The sequence below is a fragment of the Egretta garzetta genome, unplaced genomic scaffold (assembly GCF_000687185.1).
Source record: "Egretta garzetta isolate BGI_Z169 unplaced genomic scaffold, ASM68718v1 scaffold81, whole genome shotgun sequence".
NCBI classification, from domain to species: domain Eukaryota; kingdom Metazoa; phylum Chordata; class Aves; order Pelecaniformes; family Ardeidae; genus Egretta; species Egretta garzetta.
In genome coordinates this window covers 6,269,403-6,274,520 of record NW_009258671.1, presented here as the reverse complement: position 1 = coordinate 6,274,520, position 5,118 = coordinate 6,269,403, and the positions used below count along the sequence as shown (strand labels likewise).

At 50.6% G+C, this 5,118-nt stretch overlaps 1 protein-coding gene across 1 annotated transcript in view; it reads left to right on the top strand.

Annotated features, from left to right (window-relative positions):
- Window positions 1–4,654: 4,654 nt before the first annotated feature.
- The window catches only part of LOC104135149 (lactosylceramide 4-alpha-galactosyltransferase), a 35,793-nt gene continuing 35,329 nt past the window's right edge, over window positions 4,655–5,118 (top strand). The window contains exon 1 of the mRNA XM_035888499.1: window positions 4,655–4,728. The gene's annotated coding sequence lies outside the window, so the exon portion shown is untranslated. The remainder of the gene's footprint in view (window positions 4,729–5,118) is intronic.

Sequence of the window (5,118 nt, the reverse complement as noted above, 5' to 3'; positions counted from 1 at the left end):
TCAGGAGCCCGGAGCTCTGCTCTGCCGGACCAGCAGGGACTGAGGTGGGACCGGGGAGGGACACCGCCGACAGGAGAACCAGGCAGCTCTTCTGAAATTAGCCCGGGCACACGTCAAACCCTTTGCAACACACTAAGAAGTGGAAAAACCCCTCTATTACACAATATTTCCGTGGGCTGGCTGACGGGTGTGAATGTATCCACGCCTATTCCCCTCCTTGAGGTTGGGGTGGTTTTTTTTGCCTGTTTCACAAGTTAGCTTCGGTGGCTCAAGACATCTCATGCCGCTTTCAACCTGGTACAGGTTTCATATCAAAATGGTACATCTACTTCAACAGGAAACTTTTAAATGAAAACGTCCAACTCCCCAAAGCCCCAGCACTCAGACTAGACCATCCTCTTTCTGGAAGGTGCATTAGGACTTTGAGAGAGCAGCCCCAGATCCATAAGGAGTCAGGCAGATTTTTTTGAAAGCGGACCTTTTGCATCCGCCTACGCTTTATAGTCCTCACTGCATTTTACTTCTAAATAGCCTCAGAGTAAAGAGTAATTCACATTTAAAGTGTAATATTTAACTCAACAAACATCCTTAAAGACCACGCTGAATGAAGGAGCAACAGAGGACTTCATTAATGACCTTTATTTCGTGTAGGAACACAACGGTCAGTTGTTTTTTGGGCCGTCCTCACCGAGTTAATTATATCCACGCCCCACGGTAGGTTAAGTTGTGAAAAACAAGAGCATTTTATTGCATGCTGCATGGGAGCTGGGAAATGCTGCAACTGTTTTCCTTATGTTAGGAGAACTCCTCATTATGGCCTTGGATGGTAACATTAGCCGGATAAATGATAAACATTAACAAATATATGGAAATGCAGGCAGAGGGAAGAGCCGAATGCTGGGTGTTTGTAACTTAATCTCGGTGCCCAAATCGGAACCACCTGATTTAAGGGAACCAGCAACTCTGACCCCAGGGACTCCATCAGCATTACACAGCTTTATGGATGTGGAGCCTTATAATCAGCTATGAAAATTATCCTAGAAAATCATTACTATGATCGGCGGAGTCAGTTTGGGATTTTTCAGTTACTTTGGTTTTTCTGACATTTTTCTCAAACTGGCCTTCTGGCAGGAAGGACAGAATTTTTGGTGAATATCAAAATTAAAAGAAAACATGATGCAAGGAAATAAAGGTTGGCAAAAAAAAAAAAATTTCAAATTTGACACATTCTGGACAAACCTTTTCCCTCCAACTCAAACCAGTTATTCCTTTGCAACATTATTTGAATTTTGAGTTACATAAATATGACAGAAATTAAAACGATTTGATACGATCAGCACAAAACTTTTAAGTATGATCCAGCCCAATTTGGTGGTGATTATTAATTCAATACTCTCTTACTTTGGACTTGGGCCAGGGAAAGCTTTTGCAGTCTCAGGCTCCTGCAGAGAGGGGAAAAACATCCTTAATTTCCACGTACCCAAATGTTTCCAGATCTGCCTGCAGCCAGCTGTCGATACACGGGGGTGGCCCTTACTGACTCCTGTGTCGAGTGAGCTTGGCCAGGTAGGGAGCCGAAGCGGAGCTGCGCTTGGCCCATTTTTGTGCAAAGCAGATGGCTCCTGGCCCTGCTGAAGGCTCTTACGCCAGTGGTAGTGCACCTCCCTTTGGGTTTAAATTATGTAGCAGCCATCCTGCCTTCTGTCTGAAGGTACCACGCTGTTCCAATTTCCCCCTTATCACATCGCCATTTCTAATCTGCTCGCTGGACACGGCGCTTATCATCACACTCGACTCAATTGGCAAAATTTATCAGAGTGCATCCCTCGTTGGTGAATATTGATCAATAAATATGATACCGTCCTAACAACACCAAGCTAATGCTTCTAAAAGGATTTATCTGTATCTGCCAACTTCATTTAAAAAAAAAAAAAAAAAGTCTCTTTGTAGAGGCTCATCAGCGACTTCATTTCAAGGGGTGAGTGTCTGCTAGCAAAACCATTCACTTTCTTTTTTTTTTTCCTTCTTCTTCTTTCCTCTCACAGAAATTTGATCAAGAAAACCTGGCAACGGGAATGCGCTCTGGTTTCAATTGCATTATGGTTGATCGGCAATACCATCCCTTTGGCACCGTAGCACAAAAAAGGCAGGCGGCTTAAGGGTCTCAGTCTGCAGTCTGGCTCCTATCAGGAGAAGACCAGACAAGCGCCGGTGGCCACATTGTGAGAGGGTTTGTCCTGCTGTTCCAAAGAGAGGGGAATACTTCTGGTTTGCTTAAAACCAAAGCCAGAAGAGACAGCAGGAGCAAAGCCAGCAGCTGAGGCTGAAAAGCAGGACGAAGGAGAGCAGATGCAGAGTCACCATCTGCAGCCTCTTAGGACAAGTCACCCCCCCCGACGTGACCCTGCAAGGAGCCGTGCTGCACCAGACATCGCCGGTGCCCCCAGGAGGCAGCCCTCGGGCAGGGGAAAACAGCCCCAAGGGCCAGACCGTGCCCTCGGTTATGCCCATTTACCACTTTGGGCCTTTCAGCTCCACCAACATCTAGGCTACTGCCTGCCCGTTGAGGAAGAGGTACATATAACAGCAGTAAAGCGTGTATAGCATCTGGGAGGCGGCTACTGCAAGAGCTTAATGACCCCACTGGCTGCCCCCCTGCCCCCTGCACTGCGCACAGGCGACCCAAAGCCTCTGGCACCTGCTTCCGCCGCTGCTGAGAGCGGATGCGCGTCCTCCCTCCTCCGCCTCCCACCTCGCTCCCAACACGGGATGTTACAATCTAATCACAAAGTGCCAGCCACGCCACACCCTTCTCCCTCCCCGCCTTCGGTAAGCCATTTACTTATTTCCCGGGCTAAGAGACCGGTGTCACGATTACACCTCTTTCATAGGAATAATTTTTGCATAAGCTCTTTCCAGCACCGGTGCCGCGGCGGCTGACACACAGACCTTTCCAGCAGCAGGACTCAGCCCTGGCTGGTAGCTCACTGGCTTATTTTGAAACGGGGATGAGGATGAAGCCACCTGTAGTGTCCTAGCAACCCTCCCCAGTGGCTCTCCTCTCCCAGTCCAAACCAAAGCCACCTCACTGGCTGATGGGCAAGGTAGGAAATTGCTTATCAAATCAAAACCGGGCTGCGAGCACTTAAAACCTGTTTACTCAGGTGATTTGCAGCTGTGAAGTTAGCTGGCAAGGTGATGCTGCCCTTGGTCTGCCAGGTACTTTGGAGGATGATTTGCACAGTGCTGCGCTCTTTATGGTGGCTGGGGGTTGGTCATTTGCCTCCCACAGCCTGTCTGGGCTCCCTGAGACCCAGGGTGCCCCAGCTGTGATGTGCAAGTAGGGCTGGCTAACATCCTCTGTGCTCCTTGCACATCAGCACCTTTAGGCAAATCCAAACCAGCGGCCGTTCACCCAGGGCTGGAAGCTGACAGTTCAGGGACTAATGATAAAATGGCCCAGAGGCACGCTTGGGATCCAAACCCTGCTGTTTAGCTACACCTCCGTATCCAGAGACTAAGACTTTACCATCTCTTCTGTAGTAGACCTATGGGAGCTAAATCCCAGCTCTGGCAACCTTCTGGAGAGATCTCTGGGCTTCAGGTCCTCCTTCCCCACTGCTGTACCGTTTCGCTGGGTGCCTGTGGACGGCAGTGCTGCAGATACTGTGCTCTCATGATGTAGCTGCTTGCCCCTGAACGCGCCCAGGTTCACAAACCCCATCTTGCCTCCATCCGATGCCTGCTTTCACCCGGGGACCAGGTGAGGAACAGCACCCCTGGGCTCAGCGCCCTCGTGCAGCTCAGAAATGCAGAAAAACTGAGGTGGGAAGGGATCTCGGGAGGTCGTCTGGCCCCATCCCTCGCTCCAAGGAGGGTGAGCATCAACACCTTCAGTGCCAGCTCTGTCTCATTAATCTATGTTCTGCTCAGTGGGGCAGACAAAAATATCTTGAAGTCCATTTTACCTTAAAATTTGGTTAAGGCCCTTTCTTATAAAAGAAATAGTTTAACATTATTGGGGGGGGGGAAGGAGAGAACAGTTTCAGATGACTTGATTGTGGGGAAAACCTGCTTTTTGTTAAAGCAAATGTCAAAATTTCTATTGTGGAAATGTTCCTCATGGGTACGCTGTTTCGTAACACACGAATAACATGCTGTATCATGGGAATCGGGGCTTGAAGGCATCTCAAAAAACGGGGCTGGAAGGCATCTCAAAAGAGGCCGTGTGCAACCCCTGCTCTGGCCCGGATTACCTCCACCTGAACCATTCCTGATTACCATCTAACCCACTTCCCCAAATCTCTGGTGATCTTCCCAGAAATTTAGCCCAGAACAGCCTTGCAGTCAAAGGTCCTTTTCTAAATGAAAGCCCAAATTTCCCTTCTTTATTCACGCTCATTAAGAACTTGTTAAGCAATCGTTTGCCGGGAATAATTTAGGCAAAACCTCCTCCTGCCTGAGGGTGGATATGAGACTCCCTTTGCGACATGTAAACAGCTCAGCTGCGGGCTGCTGTGGGGTTTTTTTAAGACTGAAATTTTCAGTTTCACCTCTGGGTTGACTGGCGTTAGCCTGGTAATCGCCTCCCTCGGCGCCTTAAGGATTTAGGGAGCTCCCATCCTCCCCACCTCCTCCTTCAGGCCGCCGAGCCTCCCACGAGGGGCGGCTTTAGCCCCGGACCGAGCCGCCCCCGCTGCCAACCACCCACGCGCGGCGCGGCAACAGGTAAAATCGCGAAGAAAAGCGTGGATCGGATCACGGGCTCCCGACCGGCCGTGGGGTAGCGGAGAAACTCCGGGAGGTGGGGAGGAGAGGGAGCGGAAAAAAACCCCAGCCTTACAGCCATTTAAAGTGCTGTATTATGAATTAGAATCATAGAATGTTTTGGGTTGGAAGGGACCCCTAGAGGTCATCTAGTTCCTCCCGCCCCATCCACCACCCCAAAAGCAGCAGCGGCCCTGCCCAGGGAGGGCACCTTCTCGGTGCCGTCGGGGGAAGGGGGACCGATGCCGGCCCTGCCCCTCCGGCGAGTAGCGGGTGCGCTTCTCTACCGACCCGACCCGACCCGGCGGCCCGGCCCCCGGGAGGGGGCAGCTGGACCGTCCGGAGGCGGGG